The sequence below is a fragment of the Sorex araneus genome, chromosome 2 (assembly GCF_027595985.1).
Source record: "Sorex araneus isolate mSorAra2 chromosome 2, mSorAra2.pri, whole genome shotgun sequence".
In the NCBI taxonomy this organism is placed as follows: domain Eukaryota; kingdom Metazoa; phylum Chordata; class Mammalia; order Eulipotyphla; family Soricidae; genus Sorex; species Sorex araneus.
Window position 1 is genome coordinate 275363144 of NC_073303.1, and position 24300 is coordinate 275387443.

A 24300-nucleotide genomic window follows, 5' to 3' on the forward strand; every position below is an offset into this window, starting at 1 on the left:
GCCCCACCCCCAAATAAATTAAAGGAAAAAATGTTTAAAAAATAAAAAAGAAGAAGAACAAAACAAGAGTCTAATCAGCCTTCCCCTGCAACAACACCCAGGTTAATGTTCATGTATGCAGAAAACTCCAGGCCAAGACAATTTGGAGAAATTGTTTAGAATCTTCTCCCAAGAGCCATTCTCTGCTTTTTCCTCTCTTGAGCTTGTATTTTTCTCTCTTCCTCTCCCCACACCTCACATTTCTCTAAATAAAATGATTATGCGTCAACTAAAATAAAAAGAAATGTAAATAAAGAAAAAAGTGAAGAGAAAAGCAACTGAGCAAAGGTTTCTGTCCCAGCGGGCCGTGACCTGCTGTGTGACCCTGTGGGAGACAGAGTGGTCTCTGGTTCCCTTCAAAGGACAGAATTGAGGGTTTTCAACAAGACCACAACCGCTGGGAGGGGGAAATGTGCATTCAATTATCTCTCTTCTGTGTCGTTTCAATTAAAATACCGTCACCAGGAATAGAAGGACAGAGTTAAGGGAAAACGCTGTTGGTGGACCCTCTACTTAGGGGCTGGGGAGGAGGGGCTAAGAAAACACAATATTGTCATTAAAAGAAACCTCCCCCTCTATAATTGTGAACCAGATATATGCCAGGCCAAGGCGACAGCTCCCTGGCTACAGGGATCCCTCCTCAGAGTCACCTCAAAGTGAAGTTTCATGGCAAAATCACAGAGAGGCTTGGCGAAGAATAAAAGGATGGGAAGGGCTACAGAGACACACGGATGCTTCTGGATGCTTCCGGATGCTTCCAGAGTCTTAGAAAAGCAGCGGGACAGGCACCCTGCGATGAGAAATGATTCACATTCCAGGGACCTCCAGTCGATTCGCAGGCTAACAGGGAAAAAGGACTCGCTTTTTAGCCCCTTTATTTGAAACAAGCTCTTTTGAAGCCAGGGAGATGGTTTGTAGCGGCGCTGAGGCGCTTGCTGTGCACGCAGCCTATACCAGCCTGGCCCCTGGCCCCAGAGAGGGTCCTCCAAGGACCGCCAGAGTCACCCTGTGCACAGAGCCAGGAACAGTCCCCGGGCATTGCTGGATATGGCACAACCCCCACCCCGCCGCCGCCACCACCAAAAAAATTTATTTTTCCTGAGAGCCAGTGTGTGCCAGCAAGCAGCCAGCACACAGCGGACACCGGTCAGCGGACAGCTTCTGCCATGTGGCATTCACAGCAGAAAGGTCTGGAAATTTCTACGGGAGAAATGGTCTGGGATGAACGCCAGGGGCGAGGGGCAGGACGGGTCAGATGTGAGTTCTCCCCGAGCACCACTTTTAGGGTTAGCCCTCAGGACGGACCGCAGCGCTGCTGGGGAGGGACCCCCAAGATAAAACAGAACTGTTGGGACTTGGGGTGACCCCAGACTCAGGGCCTTGCAGCTAGGCACTTGCTCTCCCACTCGGAGCCCTATTTTCTTTTTTTCTTTTGCTTTTTGGGTCACACCCGGCAATGCATAGGGGTTACTCCTGGCTCTGCACTCAGGAACCACCCCTGGCGGTGCTCAGGGGACCATATGGGATGCTGGGAAATCGAACCCGGGTCGGCCACGTGCAAGGCAAATGCCCTACCCGCTGTGCTATTGCTCCAGCCCCTCGGAGCCCTATTTTTAAGGGGCCTGGGGGGCCACCCCTGGCTGTGCTTCAAGCTCACTCCTGGTTCTGATCTCAGGGATTCTCTAGGGTGTCAGAGATCAAACCCAGGTCAGTGAAGTGCCTGGCAAGAGCTTAGCCCCCTGTGCTATCTTTCCGACGCCGTGGCTTATCACTCGCTATGTTTTACAAGTTCCTACAAGCCTCTCCATTTTTGTGGGGGGCAGGCAGGGTTTGGGGGGTCATACCCGGTGACGCTCAGGGGTTACCTCTGGCTCTGTACTCAGGAATTACTCCTGGTGGTGATCAGGGGACCATACGGGATGCCGGGATGGCACCTGGGTCGGCTGCGTGCAAGACAAATGCCCTACGCCCTCCCCTCTGAACTATGGCCCCAGCCCTGGTCTCTCCCTTGGGCTGTTTGTGTTTGGGGTTCCCCCCACCAGCTTGACAAAGGATAAATTGTCAGGACAGGGACTGCTCCCCAGGGCCAAAACCAAGTGGGGAAGAAGGAACCCATGTAGCCCGGACCCTCGTGTCTACCCAGCCTCGTCAGGTTTTCTTCCCTTCCCCTGACATTTGGGGAGAAGTCTGTGTTCATCCAACTTCGCCGCTTTGCTCTTTCTGAGGCTCTGCAAAGAATGCCATCTGAAACTGGCATTCTTATTATAGCATGGCACGAGCCGCCCGGAGTCCCTCAGCAGGAAAAGAACAGGCAGTTGGCACTGCCCCCAAGGACAGTTAGAAGGAAACAAAGACAGCTTCTTCTTTGGATTTTGCAAGCAAACTGTGTCAATTAAAAGGTTCTTCCAACATCAGGGAAGAGCTCGGAGGATTAATGAGGCCAGGTTGCAAAACAGGAAAGATGGGTGGCATGCCCTGGGGGAGCGGGCGGGGCTGGGGAACCCAATTTTTTTTTCAAGGTCAAAGAGCTTTTAAGGTGTCCAGGCTGGAGCCATAGCACAGCGGGGAGGGCATTTGCCTTGCACGCGGCCGACCCGGGTTCGATCCCCGGCATCCCATATGGTCCCCCAAGCACTGCCAGGAGGAATTCCTGAGTGCAAAGTGCAAAGCCAGAAGTAACCCCTGAGCATCGCTGTGTGTGACCCAAAAAGAAAAAAAAAAGAGCTTTTAAGGTGCCAAAGGAGACCTCAGCACTACAGGTCTCGCCAGGTTTTCTTGCACAACTTGCGAGCTGCTCACCCACTCGAGACGCTACCTGGCACGGCCACACATGGGCACTGTGGTCCAAGGCTACAATGGTCTGTGCCCGCAATCCAGCACCTCAGCAACCGGGGCTTTCAGGAGGGCTGTTAAACTCGGGAGTTTTATTTGTTTTGTTTTGTTTTGTTTTGGGGGGAGGCACCCCAGCAGCGCTCAAGGTTACTCCTGGCTCTGCACTTGGGGATCACTCCTGGCGGTGCTCCGGGATGCTGGGGACAGAACCCGGGTCCCCCACGAGCAAGGCAAACACCCTGCCGCTGTAGTATCACACCAGGCCCCTGCTAAACTCTTTGGTCCTTCCCCCCCTTCCCCTGGTGAATCGGTGTGAGAACTGGGGCTCACACAGTTGATGGTGGGGCCCCCGAGTTCTTGGTTGTGTGTCAGAGATCTCAAAAGCCTGTGCCCTGGGCTTACCCTCGGCACAAGGGGTGATGCCAGGGACGGGCTCTGGGTCCCGTGCCACCCAGGCGGGTGCTGCAGCGCGGAGCCCTGCCAGGCTCCTGATGGACACTCTGACCCTTGAGCTCTGAGGACACTCAGGGCCCACTGCCAGCCCCCGCCCGGACGGTGGCATGAGGAAGCCCCCGGGTGTCACGAGCAGGGCTGGGGCCAGAGGGCAGGCACTCGCCGCCCCTGTAAAGGCCTTTAGGAAACTGATTCTGGCTTGTGGGAGGCTGGCGGCGTGGTGGGGGGGGGGGGCGCAGGACAGAATGAGTGTTCGTCCACATGGACACAGTTAAGTGTGGCCAACCGCTGAGGATGGCGGGGGCAGGGTGGGACACAGGTGACCTCTAGGTGACCTGGGGGTGCTCTCACTCAGACCCCGAGCACAGGGAGCCCGTGGGGAGCAGGAGGGCGCGTCTGCACGGTCCTTGGAAAGACACAAAAGGGGCTGGAGAGGAGGCAGCACATTGAGGACGCTTGCCTGGCACACGGCCAGCCGGGTCGATCCCCAGATGGTCCATCCCCCCTCAACGCAGAGCAAAAGAACTAAAACTACCTCGTCTCGCTGATGACATATTATGTTCAGAAAACCCTGAAGATAACATCAAAAGTGAATAGAACTCATAATAAATGAATTCCGTCAAGGTATCGGAGACTTCATGTACTAACACCTATTGCATTTCTTTTATGTGTGGGGTGGACTCACTCTGCAGTGCTCCACGGATACGCCTGGCTCTCTGCTCGAGGGCCTGTATGTGGGGATTCGAACCGGGGTCGTTTGTCTGCAAGGCAAACACCTTAACCTCTGAATTAGCTCTACAGTCCCTAATCGGGTGCACTTCTAAACATCCATGCCAAACTATCAGAAACACAAATTTTTTAAAAAATCATCCTACTGGGGGCTGGAGTGATAGCACAGCGGGTAGGGCGTTTGCCTTGCACGCGGCCGACCCGGGTTCAAATCCCAGCATCCCATATGGTCCCCTGAGCACCGCCAGGAGTAGTTCCTGAGTGCATGAACCAGGAGTGACCCCTGTGCATTGCTGGGTGTGACCAAAAAAAAGGAAAAAAAAAAGAGATACACAGTTTACAAAGTTGTTCATAATTTGAGTCTCAGTCATACAATGTCCCAACACCCATCCCTTCACCAATGTACATTTCCCACCACCAAAGTCTCCACTTTCCCTCCCCACTCCCAAAGCCTGCCTCCACGGCAGGCACTCCTTCCCTCTCTCTCTGATTGACTTTTTTAAATAAAAAAAATCAGAACTGGGAATGTGGCTCAGAAATAAAGGATTTGCCTGGCACGAGTGAGGCCCTGGGTTTGATTTCTGGGAATGCCAAAGAAAAAAAAAAAAACCCTAAAAACAAACCAACAAAAACCCCCACAGATGAAAGAAATGGAACAGAGCGCTCAGCGGCCAGCCCACATATGTGTCATCAATTAACTTACAACAAAGGCGCCAAAAGACATGAAATAGGGGAAGGACAGTCTATTCAACAAATGGTAAAAACTGGACACCACATGGCACAGAATAAACTGGACTCCTACCCTTTACCAGACACAAAAATAAACTCGAAAAGCACTAAAGACATGAATGCATTTAGGGCCTGAGGCCACGGGCTTCCTGGGGAAAAAGCAGAGAAGTAAAGTTCCTTGATGTCAGTCTCAGCGAGGAGTTTTTAAGGTTTGAAACTCAAAGCAAAAGTCAGTGACGAGGGCTTCAATCAAAACTAAAATGCTTCTGTGTAGCAAAAAAAGATAATAATCAACAATATGTAAAGGTAACCAATAGAATGGGAGAGAATATTTGCAAATTATATATCAGTTGGGGCCAGAGCAACAGCACAGTGGGGAGGGCATTCGCCTTGCACACAACCAACGTGGGTTTGATCCCCAGCATCAAATATGGTCCCCTGAATCCCACCAGGAGTGATTCCTGAGTGCAGAGGCATGAGTAACCCTGAGCATCGCTGCGTGTGGCCCCCAAAAACAAACAAATAAAATTATGTAACAGTCAAGGGGTCAATGTGCAAATAAATGAAAGAAAAAGAAAAGTCATGCATCAGGAGATGGGGGGAGAGAGAGGGAAAGAGAGAGGAGAGAGAGAAGAGAGAGGGGAAGAGAGAGATAGGAGAGAGAGACAGAGAGAGAGGGAGAAAGAGAGGGAGTGAGAGAAGAGAGGGGGAGAGAGAGATAGGAGAGAGAGAGGGAGAGAAAGAAGGAGAGAGAGAGAGGGAGAGAGAGAGGGGGGGAGAGAGAGAGAGAGAGAGGGAGTTCTTATTGAAAATGGGCACTGAGGACCAGGGATGAATCTTAGCAGGAGGAGTGCTTGCCTTACATGTGTGACATCACCAAAGAATAATAAAACCCAAGGTGGGCAGAGGACCGCAGTGACATTTTTCCAAAGAAAACATTCAATGGGCCAGCATGAGATAATGCTCGACACCATGAATCATCAGGGAAAAGCGAATTAAAATCATGATCACCTCACACCTACTAGCTATTCTGTTGGGAGAGTATAAAACCAAGAGACTTCTTAGGATGGAGAGAAGACCTCTGCTGGTGGGGAGGCAGCCAGTATTAAATAAGTAGCATGAACATCTGTCTGAAATTCTGAAATAGAGCTCCCTTAAGATCCAGATACTGAGTATTTATCCAAAGAAAATAAAAATACAATGGAGGCCAGAGTTATGCACAGCGAGGGGGGTGTTTGCCTTGCATGCAGCCAACCTGGGTTCAATCCCTGGCACCCCAAATTGGTTCTCCAAGTCCTACCAGGAGTGCTCCCTGAGCACTGCTGAATGTGGGAAGGAAAGAAAGAAGAAGAAGGAGGAGGAGGTGGGGAAAGGGAAGGAAGGAAGGAAGGAAGGAAGGAAGGAAGGAAGGAAGGAAGGAAGGAAGGAAGGAAGGAAGGAAGGGAGGGAGGGAGGGAGGGAGGGAGGGAGGGAGGAAGGAAGGGAGGGAGGGAGGAACAGAGGGAGGGAAGGAGGGAGGGAGGGAGAGAGGGAGGGAGGGAGGAGGGGAGGGGGAGGGAGAAAAGATAAGACACAGATTCCAGTGCTAAGATGTAGTACTTCTAGTGCTAATCTGTGGGTATATAACCATGATGGCCACAGATAACAATTTTTGTCTTTATTTGGGGAACACGCACAGCTGTGCTCAGGGTTCACTCCCAGCAGGGCTTTGGGGTGTCAGGGATCAAATTTAAGTCAGCTCCATGCAAGGCAAGTGCCGGGCCCACCTTACCTCTCCAGCCCCCAGTTAACTATTCTGTATCACGTAGTTGAAAGCTACTGAGGGAAGATCTTCAAATTTCTCATCACAGGGAGCAAAATGTAACTATGTGAAGTGGTGGATGTTACATCACAGTAACCACTTTGCAATGTATACATACATGAAATCACTCTCCACCTCTTAAGCAATCACAGTGCTAGATGACCACACATCTCAAGGACAATGGGGAAAGAGGCTAGAAGACATTGAGCAAATACAATGTGTGTGTTACAAAGTACAAAATACCCGCAAGAGAAAGGCCAACCGCATGTTTCAGAAGCCAGGACTCCCCAAATCTGTGGAGCAGGCAGTCTACCCCATCCTTTCACCCCATCCTTGGAACCATTGTCCTAGACCCAAACTCGACTGTTTTTGTACAGAAAACAATAATCTATTGTTGTCATTGAAATTTGGGGGTTTATTTGTTGCCGCAACTTAACATGAACCCTAACCCTGATGAATACTTTTCCAAATGTGTAAGTTTTAACTAAAGATAAGTAAACTAATATCTTTGGAACACCTGAGTCATCATAACTCCATTCCAAAAACTATTTTTTCCTTCTTGGGTCACACCTGGTGATGCACAGGGGTTACTCCTGGCTCTGCACTCAGGAATTACTTCTGGCGGTGCTCAGGGGACCATATGGGATGCTGGGGATCGAACCCAGGTTGGCCGCGTGCAAGGCAAACACCCTACCCGCTGTGCTATCGTTCCAGCCCCAACTATTTTTTTCTTTCATGGGTATATTTCCCGGTGTATCTACCTGGAATGAGGGTGTAGCAAAAAAAAGAGAAAAGAGAGATAAATGAGCAACTCTTTAGTCTGTACTATTATCATAAAATAGTTTCTTTCTTTTGGGGAGCAGGCCACACCCACCAGTGCTCAGGCCTGCTCCTGGTTCTGTGATCAAAGGTCACACCTGTTGGGACTGTATCAGGTGAAAACATTTTAACAAAGTGAACAACAGGAGCACAAAAGCTATAGGCCACGGCAGTAGGCAGATGTGTGCAGAGAGAACATCTGGCCTGAGGTCAATATCCAAAAGAAATGCAGAACCCACATCCATCCAAAACACACACACACACACACACACACACACACACACACACACACACACACACACACACACACTAAGCAGCCCAATAAGAAAATAGCAAAAGGCCTGAATTGACACTTCTTCAAGGAAAGCGGACAGATGAGCACAGACCCATGAAAACAATCTCCAAGGCAATAAGCACTGGAAATGCAAACCCAGACCACAGGGCAGAGCCGCTCATGGCAGGGGAGCAGGAGTGCATCGTCAGCGGGGATGTGAAATGCTGTGCTTCTGTGGAGTGCGGCCGAGAGACGCCCTTCGAAAATAAAAATAGGGGGCTGGAGCGATAGTACAGCCGGTAGACAGCTTGCCGTGAATGTGGCCGACCCAGGTTCGATCCTCAGCATCCCATATGGTGCCCTGAGCACTGGCGGGAATATTTCCTAAGTGCAGAGCCAGAAGTAATCCCTGAGCATCACTAGATGTGGCCCCCAAAACAAAAATAACTAAATAATAAAAATGGATGAGCCAAAGAGATAGTATAGCAGGTAGGACGCTGGCCTTGCACACAGTCAGCCCAGCTTCCACCCCTGGCACCACAGATGGTCCCCTGAGCCCCACCAGGAGTGATGCCTGAGTACAGAGCCAGGAGTAAGCCCTGAGCACTCCCGGTGTGAGCCCAAGCCAAAGCAAAATGAAAATGGAAATTCCACATCAGAACATTTCCCCCTGGTTAGCTGTCAGAAGACACGCCATTTTCCACCACCTGGAAAACTTCCTCCCTCGGCTCCCCTAAAGCCCAGGGCACCCTGAAAAGGACTCCTCAGACAGTCAGTGATGTTGATGATTCCCTGAAGGCCAAGGCAGTGAGAAAAACCAACCATTTCCTTCAGGCCCCAAATGAAAACAATCCTTGTGGGTGAAAGAAAGCATGAATAAGCCCCGAACTGTCTGAGTCACTCAGAGAACTCGCGGGTTCCAAAGGGCTTAGCTGAAAGCTAACATCAAATACACGGTTGACACTGCAGATTAATGAAATGCCAAGACCCTACTTGGAGGTCATGGCATGCCATTAAGAGTGGGGACGGGGGCTGGAGCGATAGCACAGCGGGTAGGGCGTTTGCCTTGCACACGGCCAACCCAGGTTCTATTCCCAGCATCTTATATGGTCCCCCGAGCACAGCCAGGGGTAATTAGTGCAGAGCCAGGAGTAACCCCTGTGCATAGCCAGGTGTGACCCCCCCCCCAAAAAAAAATCGTCAAGAGTGGGGACTGATGGGGCTGGAGCGATAGTACGGCAGACAGGGGCTTGCCTTGCACACGGTCAATGTGGGTTCAATCTCCAGCACCCCATGGAATCCCCTGAACACAGAACCAGGAGTAAACCCTGAGCATCGCTGGGGGTGGGTGACCCCAAACCCAAAAATAAACAAGACGGGGATTGGAGTGATAATGCAACAGGGAAGACGCTTGCCTGGCATATGGCTGAGCACATAAACGGTCCCCCATGTCCCACCAGGAGGAAGCCCTGAGCACGGCCGGTGTGGCCCAAGACCTATAGATATGAAGTCGTGTCTTTGGGGGCAAAATGGATATAACGTGAAGTGATGATGCTCAATGCAATAAGAGTGAGAGGCGTGCTCTAGACAGTTTCGAACACAGATGGGCTGTGAGCACCTGAAGCAAAGGAAAGCAGAACCCAGAAAACGGTCTCCTAGACCAGGTGGAAATCCTGGCGACTCTCAGAGGGAAGCGAGGGGTTAAGCGGGGAGGGGTGAATAGCGGGGTGTTTCGTGGCAGGGCACACTGGAATTTGGCGGGTGGCAATGTGGAGAATTATAAAGAAAGGCGTGAGCCCCTGAGCCCTCGAACCTCCATCATATCATAACCCGTGTTAAATCCAAGGTAAACAGTTACAAAGAAGTTCTACAAATAACCAGGTAATAAGGGCCTTGGGGCATTTCAAAGAGAAAAGAACTTTTTATATGTGTAAGAGAGGCTTCTATTTCCCAGAAACTTAGTTGTTCTTAGAATGGGCAAGAAAAACCAGTGATGGTGCCCACGGCCACCTCATCTCATTTGCACTGTAGCACTGTCATCCCGTTGATCATTGATTTGCTCGAGCGGGCACCAGTTGTTATGCAGACTTGTTACTGTGCTATCGCTCCAGTCCACTAACTGTGTGAGCGCCATGGCCAGGAACATGTGTGAGCCCTGGTCTGCATGACAGCAGCAATAAAGGGAAGGGATGGGAAGAGGGAGGGAAGAAAGAAAAAGGAAGGAAGGAAGGACGAGAAGGAGGAAGGAGGGAAGGAGGGAAGGAGGAAGGAGGTCGGAAGGAGGGAAGAAAAGGAGAGAACGAGGGAGGAAGGAAGAACAAAGGAAGGAAGGGAGCGAGAAAGGAAGGAATGGAGAGAGAAAGGAAGGGAGAGGAAGGAAGGGGCTGGAGCGATAGCACAGCAGGGAGGGCGTTTGCCTTGCACATGGTCGACCCGGGTTCAATTTCCAGCATCCCATATGGTCCCCCAAGCACCGCCAGGAGTAATTTCTGAGTGCAAAGCCAGTAGTAACCCCTCTGCATTCCCAGGTGTGACCCAAAAAGCAAAAAAAAAAAAAAAGTGGCTTCCTAACTGGTTTCCTAACTCTAGGAAAAACGCCTGGATTTATTTATTTATTTATTTATTTATTTATTTATTTATTTATTTATTTATTTAGGCCCGGGGAGTGACAACCATCAGTGCTCAGGGACTATTCCTGGCTCTGTGCTCAGGAGTGACCCCTGGTGGCGCTCAGGGGAACAGAAGTGAAGCCGGGTCAGGATGGGGTGCACACAAGCTGTGTATCTCTCCTGAACCTGATTGGAGATTTGTTCTTTGGCACTGAGGATGGAGCCCAGAGCCCCACACATGCCACGCAAGTGCTCTCCCCCAGAGCCACTCCGCCCGCTGCTGCTGGGATCCTCACGGGGCTCCCATCAAGTCTGTAGTCGCCTGGGGTAGTATAGAGATTTTGACAATATGCACTCTTCAGACCACGAGCCTGTCCCACTGACCTAAGTCCTGGATTCCTTCTATGCAGCCGACAGTTTTCAGCAAGAGTGCTTACCCTTCCTAGGTTAATTTTTTTCTTTCTTTCTTTTTCTTCTCTCCTTCCTTCCTTCTTTTGTCTCCCTTCCTTCCTCTCTTCCTTCCTCTCTCCCTTCCTTCCTTTATCCTTCCTTCCCACCTCCCTCTCTCCTTCCTTCCCTCTCTCTTATTTCCTTTTTCCTTCCTTCTTCCTTCCTTCTCTCCTTCCTTGCTTCCTCCCTCTCGTCCTTCCTTCCTTTCTCTTTCTTTCTTCCCTCCCTCTTCCCATCCCTTCCCTTTATTGCTCCTGTCATGCAGACCAGGGCTCACACATGTTCCTGGCCATGGCGCTCACACAGTTAGTTGTGGTGCTCTTATACTCGGCCACAGTGCTCATCGAGGTTTGCACTCACTTTAGCTGCAGGCCTTGCATATGTGCTCACCAGGGCTCACACCTCCTGTGGCGCGCGCACTCACACACACACACACACACACACACACACACCGCTGCAGTGTGGCCAGGAACTGCTGGTGGTTGGGGGATCACAGACCATGCCCTCATCATCCTCCCGCTAGATGAGATGATATGGTGCTGGCTTCAGGGCACAGCAGAGGCGACAGGGAAAGAGGAGCTGGACGCCTGAAGCCAGGCACAGGGCTGCCAACGTACTGAAAATGCCCCTGGAAATCTACCTTTAGCAGAAAGTGTCCCCTCATTGCACCCAAGGCTACTGTAGCCTCTCCGGTCATTCCAGTGCCCGCCCCCAGGGGGCAGTATCGCCCACTTTGTGGAAGACTTCCGGACGCTGCCTGAGGGGTGAGCCCCCTGATCTCCAACATCAAGACTTCAGGTTTGTTTGGGGTCCCGTCCAGGGACAGGCCAGCGACTGTCCCCCAAGGACACGCCTTCCATTTCTCTTCCCTCTGACTTGTCGGCCTTTGGGAAGCAAGGGGAGAGACGGTCTCAGACAAAGGCCCACCTGTGGTCTGGGAGACAGACCCCCAGCAACTGGCTTAGGAAAATAATAGACCAGGGAAAGGAAAGTGCAAACCTGTAAGTGCCTGCATGGGAAAGAGCCCCCAAGGGCTACGGAACTCACGGCACAAACTTGCATTCTGCAGGGGGTCGGTGTTTGGTGTTCAGGGCTTACACCTGGCTCTGCACGCAGGGGTCACCCCTGGCTCGGAGGGCCATAAGCGATGCTGGGAATAAAACCAGGTGAGCCATGTGCCCAGCAAGCGCCTACCCACTGTACTATCTCTCCATCCCCATGTCCACGCTTACGTTTTAGTAGACGTGCACAGATGGATTTTGGGGCGGGGGGAGGCTGAACAGAAGCATGTATTTGTGAGTATTGGGGGGCGGATCCGAAGTGTTTCTTAGACTTGTGGGCTCCTCCAGCGGTGCCCAGGGGATGGTGTGGTCCTGGGAGTAGAACTGGGTTGACAGTATGCACGGCGGGCACCTGAACCCCTGCTCTCTCTGCGGCCCGCAGCACAATGTTCACGGTGACACACACACGCACGCCTCACCTTTCAGACGGGAGCTCCTACACGCTGGTGAGTGGCCCCTGCACGACAGCGTGGCAGGGAAGGGCTGGACAGTGCCCATTAAGACAACGGACATGCACCCGCTGCCCAAGAACTCACGTTCTGGGTGTCTGTCCTCAAAGGGGCTAATTCATGCATACACAGCAGCAACGGAAATCATCATCAGAATATGAACCAATGAGGGGCCGGAGACATAGCACAGTGGGGAGGGCGTTTGCCCTGCATGCGGCTAACTCGGGGTTCGATCCCTGGCATCCCATCTGGCCCCCTGAGCCCACCAGGAGTGATTCCTTGAGTGCAGGGCCAAGAGTATGTCCTGAGAATCACTGGGTGTGAGCCAAAAACCTCAAAAATATAAAGAACTACTTTCTGGGACCAAAGAAATAGCCCAGTGGGCTGAGGTGTTGGCCTTGCACACAGCCAGCTCTGGTACAACCCCTGACACTACTTCATACGTTTCCCCAGACATGACCAGAAATAACCCCTGAGCACAGAGCCAGGAGTAAGCCCTGAGCACCTCTGGGTGTGCCCTCAAAACAGAGAAACAGGAGGCACCGGCCCCTCCCACCGCTGCCGAGATGTGACCCCGGGGGCCGCACGTGAGTGTGGCTCCTCCGCAGCTGCACGAGCGTGAATCCAGACCAGCTGAGCCAACTTCAACATGGGCAGCTCCTTGCAGATTGTCTCCAGCCAGAGAACTAAGCCGCGACCCCATGCCCGCCCAGGAGGGGAAAGGTATTTCTCTCTCTCGCCTGTCCCTTCCCGGGGATGAAGGGTGTGTGGACCGCCATATTATGACGTCCACAGATGGGGTTTACAAGCTTGCAACAATCGAATATCCGGAAGAAATCTCCCTGGACTTAGTTGTTAAAGTACAGAAATACAAAACCACGCGACCTCATTTCTCTTCACAACAGGTCTGACTCTAGTGGGGTGCTCCTAATAATGGTGAGGTTTGTGTTGAAATATTGAATGTAACCAAAGTAAATAGAAAGTAAAGTGAAATTTATCAGTTACAACGCGGGGGAGGTGCGGGGGGGGTGGGATGGGAGGTGTACTGTGGGTTATTTTTTTTTTGTCTTCGGTGGTGGGATATGGGCACTGGTGAAGGGATGGTTGTTTCACCATTGTATGACTAAGACTTAAGCCTGAAAGCACTGTAATTTTCCACATGGTGATTCAATAAAATAAAATTAAAAATAAATAAATAAAACTTCAAATAAAGGCAAAGAAAAAAACCAGAGAAAAAAACCAGAAGAGATGAATGATACTGTGTCAGCAAATTAGACACAGCGAAATCGCACGTCGGTCAAGCAGAGGGCATTTCAAGAAAGTGTGGAAAGAGCTGGGAAAGGCCCAAAAGGAGACAGGCCCCTCCTAACGCTGGCAGAGGCGCTGCTGGGGGCTCCTCCAGACTCTCTCATCTGCGCAACACTTTGTTTTTACAACGTGACGTGGGCAAATACCCAGAAGAATCTGATTATGAGTGACAGCGGGGGGAAAAGCTGGATGGAAAAGGGAAAACAAACACGCTCTATAACTCGGCCTGGAGTTTGGACTCAACCATACACTACAAACCAGATAAGCTCCCAAACGGAATAAAGTGGTTCGAGACAGGGGTGAGATGTGTTGTTGAATATTTTTGGAATTGTGAACTTACTGCTATTTTTATTTATGCATTTGTTTTGGCGGTGCTAAAAGATTTATGGCTATTTTTAAAAATGAATGGGCGGAGGGGTGGGCGGTGATGTTCAGTGTGAGGGTATAGGCTCTGCCTGCAAGCCGCCTGAGTTCTATTCCCAACACCCCCCACCCTAAATTTGAAATAAATAAAAGGGGGTAGGAGGGGAGGGAGAAGAGTCTTAGGACTCTTCTTTTGTCGTTTATAATCTTCTGAATTTACCAAATTGTCTTAAGCAAACATGTCTCATTTTTTCAAATCAGGGGGAAAGCAAAGCTGTTTAATACATGTATTTTCTTTTCTTTTTGGGTCACACCTAATGATGCTCAGAGGTTACTTCTGGCTCTGCACTCAGGAATTACTTCTGGCGATGCTCGGGAGACCATATGGGACGCAAGACAAATGCCCTCTCCGGTGTACTATCACTCCAGCCCCCATATAAATGATTTTTTTAAGAGCATAATGAAGCAGAAGTCACAAGGCAGGTTCATGATAAATTAAGAGACCGGGGTTGTTGAAAGGGCGCCCCCTTCAGGGCCTGAGAGATAGCACAGCCGAGAGGGCACCTGCAGGGCACACTATGGACCGGGGTTCCATCCCTAGCATCCCATACGGTCCCCCAAGTCCACCAGGGGTGAGCCCTGAGCGCAAAGCCAGAAGTAAGCCCAGAGCACCCTCGGGTGTGCCCCCCAAACAAAAACAAAACAAAGGGTGCCCCTCTTTCAAAACGCAGTACAAATGAGTTTTGACTTGACGCGTCAGAGAGATAAAACTCAATTTACCACTGGAACCCCCCTGCCCCCCTCAGCAAAGATGTGTCCCTAGAGGGACGCCGAGAGGAAGGCAGAGAGGATGAGAGGCAGGACTCTGCTGGGACGGGCCAAGAGGGCTTCTGGGAAGAGGGGGAAACTGCTGGAAATCAAAGGGGGTGGAGGGAGGACCCAGCCCAGGCGCCCCAGGGAGGGTCGGGAGCCTGGCGGCGAAGCAGAGCTGACTCAGCCGAGGGCTGGGTGGAGGGTGGGGCCGGCGTCAGGCTACTTCCTGCGGGAGCCGAGGGTAGTCCAAGAAGGTTCCAGCACAGGCCCGAGCTGCGGGGAAGGTGGCGCAGAAACTGTAACTAGGGAAGGAGCAGTAGCACAGCGGGGAGGGCGTTTGCCCGGCATGTGGCTGACCCGAGTTCAATCCCTACATCCCATATGATCCCCCGAGCACTGCCAGGAGTGATTCCAGAGTGCAGAGCCAGGAGTAACCCCTGAGCATTACCAAGTGTGGCCCAAAAAAGCGAAAGAAAGAAAGAAAGAAAGAAAGAAAGAAAGAAAGAAAGAAAGAAAGAAAGAAAGAAAGAAAGAAAGAAAGAAAGAAAGAAAGAAAGAAAGAAAGAAAGAAAGAAAGAAAGAGAGGGAGAGAAAGAAAGAAGGAAGGAAAGAAAGAAAAAGAAAGAAAGAAAGAAAGAAAGAAAGAAAGAAAGAAAGAAAGAAAGAAAGAAAGAAAGAAAGAAAGAAAGAAAGAAAGAAAGAAAGAAAGAAAGAAAGAAAGAGGGGCTGGAGCAATAGCACAGCGGGTAGGGCGTTTGCCTTGCAAGCGGCCGACCCGGGTTCGATTCCCAGCATCCCATATGGTCCCCCGAGCACCACCAGGAGTGATTCCTGAGTGCAGAGCCAGGAGTAACCCCTGTGCATCTCCGGGTGTGACCCAAAAAGCAAAAAAATAAATAAATAAAGAAAAGAAAGAAAGAAAGAAAAAGAAATAGCATTTGCCACAAGGAGCCAGGCAGGGCAAGAGAAGGTTGGTTGGTTGGTTGGCTGGTTTGGGGGCCACACGAGGCGTTGCTCAGAGCTTATTCCCAGGGGACCATACGGGATGTCTGCCACAGCCACGTGCCCTAAACGTCGTGCTATGTCTCCGGTTCGTGCCTATATGTTCGTCCCCCCCCCCCCCCCCGGGGCCAGTGAGAAGACAGATCCCCTTGAACTCCTGGTGACCTAGCCAGTAGGTTTTCCCAAGGCCAGAGTATCCGACCAAGTGGGGTTTATGCATCTGACGGTGCCAGTCTAGAATGGCATCCCCAAGGGGGCAGGGTCAGGAGCACCGCCTGGCCCTGAGATCCAAGCCTTTTCCTCCTAAGCTTCTTCCTCCCTCTGAGTCCTGGTTTCTGCTGCTCTGGGGAGAGTCAGGATTCACACACACACACACACACACACACACACACACACACACACACACACACACACACACACACACACACACACACACACACACACACACACACACACACACACACACACACACACACACACACACACACACACACACACACACACACACACACACACACACACACACACACACACACACACACACACACACACACACACACACAGCGCACCGCCAAGAATGAGCAAACAGAGCCAGAGAGATAGTACTTGCCTCAGGGAGGGAACGTGCCTTGCACATGACCCGCCCAGATTCCATCTCAGAGCACCACCAGAAGTTATTCCTGAGCACAGAACCAGGAGTAACCCCTGAGCATCTCTAGGTGTGACCCCCCCCAAAAAAAAATTAACAAACAAAAAGGAATAAGCAAACAGGGCTGCAGTAGGTTGCACGGTGGATTTGACGCCCAGCACCCCAAAAGGTCCCCTGACACTGCCAAGAGTGACCCCTGAGCATCACCAGGTGTGGCCCAAAACCAAACCATAAATACATAAAAGAAAGTGCAAGTAAATCCCAAATCCCTGCTTCCTGGGGCTGGAGCAATAGTACAGCGGGTAGGGCGTTTGCCTTGCACGCGGCCGACCCGGGTTCGATTCCCAGCATCCCATATGGTCCTCTGAGCACTGCCAGGAGTCATTCCTGAGTGCAGAGGCAGGAGTAACCCCTGTGCATCGCCGGGTGTGACCCAAAAAGCCAAAAACAAAAAAACCACAAATTCCTGCCTCCTGGGGCTGACCCTCCAGCCGAATGGGAAGCCAGCGGAGAGGGAGGACAGCAGGAGGGCGTCTGCCTTGCACTCGGCTGACCTGGGCTCAACTCCCCACCCCACATACAGTCCCCGAGCCCGCCAAGGAGGGGATCCTTAGCCTTGAGCACTGCCTGGTGGCCCCCAAATAAAGAAATAAACGTGTTCGCTGCAAAATGGGAAGATGCCCGTTGCGGGGTGAGGGAGGGACGAGGGTGAGCACGTAGGGCAGTGACAAGCCCGTAACTTGCCTTTTGGTGGGGAACGAGGTGCCCCTGGCTCATCCCCGGGCCCACCTCCTTGCACTGTTCTGCACTGCCCATGCCCTTGGCACTGTCCAGGCCGCCGGGCACAGACGAAGGGCATCGTGCCAGGCTCAGTCTCTGCTTGCGGTTCCCGGGGAGACAAGCGCGAAGGTCTGGCGGCCCCCAGGGCTCTGCATTCCCGGGGTGTGCCCCCCTAGCGGACAGCGCCCCCTCAGGGACGCCAGCATGAACGGTGCTGCTCTGTGGGCGCCACGGGGCCAGCTGTCTTGCCGTGAGCAGGGTTAAGGAGGGCACACACCCCACCCAGGACACCGTCGTGCCCGCCGCGGAGCCCCACCCGTGAGGCTCCACGAAAGAGCCCGTTGGCACACGCACGGCCACCGCGGAATGACAGCCCTGGCTCTCCCGCCAACTCCAGGCTGGCGTGTGGTGCCAGCCTCTATTTTTACAGGCTGAGTAATGCCCAGGCAAAGGGCCAGAGACGCGTCGGAGACAGAGCGACGGGGCGAGCGAGGTGACGGCATGGTGTCCTACGTGGCCTCCGACAGCCCCACAGCCAAGCCCTCCCCCCGGGCTCAGAGCCCTCAGCTGTGGCCCTCCCCCGCTGAGGGGGGGGAAGGGGGGGGCTGGCCCAGAGCCTGGGGGCCTGGTTAACTCCTGCCTGTCCACAGCTCAGCGACCACCTCCCACCGCCACAATGGGAGGACAGAAGCGTTTTCCCCCGCCCCCCCCCCCCCGCTCCAAAGGTGGGCGAATCCCCCAAAACTGGATTCTCCTGCCCGCCTAGTCAGCCTCACACTCACGCAGCTTCTGGGCCTCCCCCAAACACCACCACCCACCCACCCCCGCCAGGGATGAATAAGCGGGGGTGAGGGGCACAGAAGGTCATCCTAAAGGATGCCTGGATGCAGAAACTGCCACAGAACCTTCCGGCAAACTCCACAAGAACAAAGCGAGGCCACCCAGCCAATGGAGGTGGGCTGAGAACAAACAGCAGGATGTGGGGGGAGTAGGTCCCAAAGGACTCGCGTGGGAGCAGAGGTCACTCGCGGTGTCCTCGGCAGATGCGGATGTGGGCTGGGCTGGGGGGCTGAAGAGTCTCCCCAACTCCCTGCTGGCCGTTTCTCCCAGGGTCACCTCCAGCCCTCAAGCTCGTCCTCAGCAGCTGTGCAGACCACGCCCCAGGTCAGGGAGGGGTCGTCCCTGTCCCGCAGGATGCTTTGACCCCCGCGCCCAAAAGGTGGGGAGAGGAGCAGGGATTTAAACCAGATGAGCTGGGAATACGGGCTATTTCGGGCGACAGCCTTCTTAGCACGTTGTTTGCTTCCAAGGCAGACGCCCGCCGCCGTTGCCCTCTCTATTCGTTCTCGCTTCCTCGCTAAGAGATTGCTGATTTTGCGGGGACACGCGGGCAGAGACAGCTGATCCTGAAATCCACCCCCTGGTCCTCCAGGGGCGGGGCCGCCTCCGCCCGCCTCCTTTGTGGCACGTGACACAGCAGCAGCCAATGGAGGGTGAGGAGTAGTAACTGACCAGGAACCTACCTGCGCCACGCCCCTCCTCTGCAGCAGATTGACCTAAAGGAGAGCGAGCCGCTGGATGAAAAGTCTGGGTCTCTGAATCACCTCTGGTTCTCTGAAGCAAAACTCCCACGCTCAGGGAGAGGCACGGAGGGCTTGGCGTGCGCAAACGCTAAATGTCTAAACAAAAGAAAGACGAGAGAGAGAGAGAGAGAGAGAGAGAGAGAGAGAGAGAGAGAGAGAAACAAAAACCATAAATGCCTATTCAGAGTCGTTAAAGTTGTCCACTCAGCTGTTCTGGCAGCGATGACCCCAACAGCCCTTTTAACTGCAAGTGCTCATGGGACATGACTTGTCAAGGGCAGAAAGTTTGCTAATGTTTGGGGTGGGGATGACTGTTGAAGTCTGATTTGCTAATGAAAGGTGCTTGGGGCTGGAAGGACGGTCCACAGGGTAAAGCGCCCAAATGCACCACTCACTGCACCGCGTGAGTTGCCCAGGCCACACTGGGTCGCTCCAGAGCCCCGGGCCAGGTACCGAAGTGAGTTCTGCGAGGTGTGGCCCCCCCAAACAACAAACACCAAAAGGCACCAAAGTACCACTGTGACCCAGGGATGTCGCTCCCAACAGAGAGTCCACCCAGCATGCGTGGGACCCTGGGTTCCATCCCCAGCACGACAGACATAAACCGGAATAAAATGAAAGGTACCGTGGGGCTGGCTCATCCTTCCTGCAGCAGCCCTTCTGGCTGACACATAAAAAGGCCCAGGAAATCACACACGTGTCAGCGCAGACACACTCGGTCACTGAGCCCCAGGCCGGCCAGCACTAATATTCAGGTGGCCTGGAGAAGGAAAATCAAGCAGTGTGTCCACGCCAGTTTGGTCAGATCTGCTGTTTCTTGCGGCCAAATACACAGCAGGTAGGACGCTTTCCTTACACGCGGCTAGGACCCTTTCCTTACACTCGGCTGACCCAGGTCCGATCCCCAGCATCCCTGGGGTCCCTGAACCCTGTCAGGAGGGGTCCCTGAGCACAGAGCCAGGAGTAAACCCTAGCACTGCTGGATGTGGTCCAAAAACAAACCAGCAAACCTTAAACACTTAGCAGCCACTGAGCCATTCCCCGAACCTTCTCTAGGGTCTCTCTCAGAGCCCCTGGTGCTAAGGGCGGCTGTTTCAGAGAGGAGCTGGGTGCGGTGTCTGTCCGCAGCTGCCCGTCCCGCTGGGGAGCTGGGCCCACGAGCAAACAGTTCCAGTGCCGTGGGCAGAGACACTAGGATGACGCGCCACGGCCCGGGGGAGTCTGCTCACTGGGCAGTGGGCGGGCACTGAGGCAAGGAGTCCCCCACTTCCCTTCTGCCCTTCAGAAGCAAACACTCCCCCGGCTACAAAGCAAGTGGAAGAATGCGCGAGGCTCAGCCAAGCCAACTGCAATTACTTACTGTGCGCCCTCTTTACACACCATCAATCAATGCAGCTGTTCGGAGATAATCAGCAGTCATTAGAGCAAGATGCACACCAACGGAAAATCAAAAAGCATATGCTGCTCACTGAGAAATGCTGGAAATTATGTAAACCGGGGATTGAGGGAGGAGGGCGCTTAGATTTCCCTGCCTGCTGACGTTAGCCAGCTCCTGAAACGTACTCTCACAAAGAAGACACAGTAATTATTTTCACCTTGACGACAGAGCATGAAAAAAAAAAAAAAGAAACATCATCCATCTAACACCACGACTTCTGACCATCAATGGCCCAGCTTTGATTTTCCAGGTCTGTGTTTCCATTAGCCACTAGGATGGAGACAGACAAGTCGGCGACAAGAGACAACTGGTCTGGGAAATCCAGAAGCAACCAAGACAGGAGAAGGAAGAGCCCCGAGGGACGGGCGGGGAGAGTGGAGGGAAGGTTTGGCTCCATTCTGCCCAGCAGCGTACAGATAACAGAGATTATAAATGGCTTGGGGGGGTTGCAGGGGATGAATGAAAGGGCAGAATGTGCCCCTGCCTTATTTCCCAAGTGTGAGACAAATATGATAACAAAGAAAAATACTCATTGAGACCCTCCTTGACTTGAAAGATAATAAAAGCAAGGGGGGGGGGCAGGAGGGGGGTCCCAGGAAGGGGCTCCCCAGGTTTCTGGGCTGCAGCCGCTGCTCAGCAGGCTGCAGGCCAGGAAAGCGTGGACAAGTACAAACCACCCAAGCGTGGGTTTCCGTGCAGCAAGCCCAGGAAGGAGATCTCTCCAGGCCTCAGCCCCTGGCAGGAGGCCAGTGCCACGTCCTCAAGGCAGGTGAGGTGGCACGAGGCACCAAGGCTGGGCTCTTCTGCGGGGTGCGTGGAGCCGGTGAGGGCGAGACCTTCCTCCCCAGGGCCAGCTACGAAAGCAGGACTCTCAGCTCAGTCTCCTGGAGATCTGTGGGCACGGGATGCCCTATCTGCTGTGGGCATGGGATGCCCTGGATGCTGTGGGCACAGGACGCCCTGGCTGCTGCGGGCACGGGATGCCCTGTCAGCTGCGGGCACGGGATGCCCTGTCAGCTGCGGGCACCGGATGCCCTGTCTGCTGCGGGCATGGGATGCCCTATCTGCTGCAGGCACCGGATGCCCTGTCTGCTGCAAATTGGTCCCCACTCTGGGCCATTCACTCCTCCCTCCGATAGCTGGGTCGCCAGTGGTCCTGGGAGCTTCTGCGGCTGCAGGAAGGTTCGTCGGGACCAAGAAGAGTTTGCGGGAGTCGGGAGGCTGCAGCCTCTGATCCGGCTTCCCGAGACCGACCCGTAGCCAAGGGGGATGAGGCAGAGTCAGGCACTGTGGGGAAGGGTAGGACACAGGGCTGGCCTGGGCGACACGTGGCCCAGCCAAGGTGCTGAGGTCACATCACCCCGGAGCCCAGCTCCCGCCATGGTCACCACTGATTATGGGCCATGTGGCAGCCACTTGCAGCCACATCTCAGGGCCCTGGGGTGTATCTGGAAGGAATGAATATACGGTAGCAGCAGAAGGAATGAATATACGGTAATAGTAAAAGGAATGGGGGCCTGGAGCCATAGCACAGCGGGTAGGGCATTTGCCTGGCGCACAGCTGACCTGGGTTCGATTCCCAGCATCCCATATGGTCCCCCGAGCACCACCAGGAGTAATTCCTGAGTGCAGAGCCAGGAGTAACCCCCGAGCATCGCCGGGTGTGACCCAAAAATAGCAAAAAAAAAAAAAAAAAAACAGCAGAAGGAATGAATAGAATGAATATACGGTAATAGCAGAAGGAATGAATACATGGTAGCAGCAGCTCAGGCCAGACAGCAGTGCAGAGGGGAAGATGCTTGTCCCGTGCCAACCTGGTGCTTCCCGAGCACCACCAGGAGCGAGTCCCGCACGCTGAGCCAGGAGAAGCCCTGAGCACTGAAAAGCGTCCCCCGAATGAGATGCTAATGAGGTTAATCGTGTTTAAGTGGGAAACACGAGTCATCGTGTTCTAAGTCCTTGTCACAAAGAGCCTGTCAGCTTGAAGGCACGGCCAGGAGGTGGATATGATCATTCCACTCAGCGTTAGAAACCGGGAAACTGAGGCACACCGCAGTTAAGAAACAACGGTGCAGACGAGAAAGGAGTGGACTCCCCGCCCAGGCTGACCTCCAGGCCCACCCTCTCCTGCTGCATGGCGCTGGGCACGCACCCCCACGCAGCCCTCACGCAGGAGGGGACCTTCGACAAGAACCTGCGACACCCAGAAGCCCTCGGAAACCCTGCCAGGGTTGAGCCTCTGCTCTTGGCTTGTTCAAGGACACCGAGACCCACCGAGGCCTGAGCACCAAAGAGAAGCCACTCGAAAGCGACTTTGGAACCACAGGACTCCCGTGTTCAGACTACCGGGTTTCGAGGTATGTCTCTGCTCAGAAGATCTAAATCCGGAGGGGCCTGTTATACGGGGATCACCGTGATGAGTGCCCCCCGAAACAGCAGCTCCAATGTTTAGAACCCTCGCCATGCTATCCTCGGCAGAATCCTATACCTGCCTTTACTTCTTTTCTGTTGGGTTTGATTTTGACTTGGGGCCACACCCGGCAGTGCTCAGGGCTTCCTCAGGCTCTGTGTGCAGGGCTCACGCCTGGCCGTGCTCCGGGGCCCACAGGCGACGTGGGGGATCGAACCTGGGTCGGCCACATGCAGGCCAGCCCCTTCCCCACTGCTCTGCTGCTCAGGCCCCGCACATTTGTACTCGTTTGAAAAGACCCTGGACACCTTCGCCCACACGCTAGGAACCACTTCTAAAGCTGACTTGTTGGTTTCTAGCTCCCCATGATGTTTTTTTTTTTTATAATTTTTTTGGGGGTCACACCCGGCAATGCTCAGGGGTTACTCCTGGCTTTGCACTCAGGAATTACCCCTGGCGGTGCTCAGGGGACCGTATGGGATGCTGGGAATCAAACCCGGGTAGGGTGCGAGCAAGGCAAATGCCCTACCCGCTGTGCTATCGCTCCAGCCTCCCCATGATTGTTTTAAGCCTCCAGAGTTTTCTATCCAACCTTAATAACTTGGCCTGATTCACCTCACAGCTTCTTTCATTTCAGGGGCACGGAGTTAATAAGGCCATGAAGGTGGTTTTTTTTTTTTTTTTTTTCACTTCTCACTTCAGGTTCTCTTTATTCGCGGGTGGCTAGACTGCAGGGCCAGGGCTTCCTTTCAGTTCATAATTAAAAGGTCCCGCATGACAAGCCATTCTGCAAAGGCCAGAAGTTTGGGGCTGGATTGCAGAACACAGGTGGTCTTAGGCGGGGTGGGTGGGGGGAGCTGCGGTTTTGCCCGCTGGAAAGACACACAGCTCCAAAATGACAGAGGGATCAGCATAGAAATAGTGTCGGTGACCACCGGCCTGGACGGGAGGGGACTGCAGAGGTGAGGAGGGAGAGAGTGAGCCACGCAGGGCCATTGGTTATCATCTCCGCCTGGAATTCAAAGTTCTGGCTTCGCTGCCACGGCTGTTGGCTGTGACCGAGGAAGCCGGTCACAGTGGGCCAAGGCAGAAAGCAGAGGGCTGCCCGGGCCTCTCCGGCCATGCTGGGGGAAGTGACTTCTCCGTTCCCATGGCTGGTTGGAGCATGGAGGGGGGAGGGCAGCTGGTGAAGGGATGGGGGAGGGAGGAGATGCAGGGGTGACCCAGGCTGCAGGAAACTAGCAGAAATGGGCAGAATTGGCCTCCTGGGGCCCCCTCCCCCGCCCCACACTCACACCAAGACCTCCCTCAAGCTCTTTCTTCCAGAGCCTTTTAATTATTCGCTTCCTGGAGGCGGCTTCTTGTTCTTTGCAGATGGGTGGTTCCTCCCCGAAGCTCCTGCAAACAGCTGAGAAGTTTCCGGGCCAAAGACTCTGCCCCTGTTCCCTCTCCAGCTGTGGCTACTCAGTCCCCCTCAGCCTCTCTGTGTCCAGGGCTGACCCCAGGCCAGTGGGGCTCCCGACACCCTTTGGGAAGAGGCTCAACCTCACTCAGAAATGCAACCTGGCTCGGCGCTCTCTGGTTCGCTAAGTCCCGCTGGCTTCCCCGGGGCCCCCTAGGAACTAGGGCTGTCCTTAGAGCCCTCCATCCAGACACCCTCTATGGCTCTGCTCCCAAAGGTGACAGGCCCCACCCCAGAGGCCAGAGCA

General features: G+C 53.5%; 1 protein-coding gene across 7 annotated transcripts in view; it reads right to left on the reverse strand.

Annotated features, from left to right (window-relative positions):
- The window catches only part of PXYLP1 (2-phosphoxylose phosphatase 1), a 62096-nt gene that overhangs the window by 34037 nt on the left and 3759 nt on the right, over positions 1-24300 (reverse strand). For 2 of the 7 annotated variants that reach the window (XM_055127523.1, XM_055127524.1), the window contains exons 2-3: positions 19369-19503; positions 18684-18839 (exon numbers count right to left, since the gene is read on the reverse strand). The exons of 1 other annotated variant lie outside the window; for it this stretch is intronic. The gene's annotated coding sequence lies outside the window, so the exon portion shown is untranslated. Of the gene's footprint in view, positions 1-18683; positions 18840-19368; positions 20063-20103; positions 20392-24300 lie in introns of those variants that run through there. 4 more of the 7 variants (XM_055127521.1, XM_055127525.1, XM_055127526.1 and 1 more) reach the window with 3 other exon arrangements.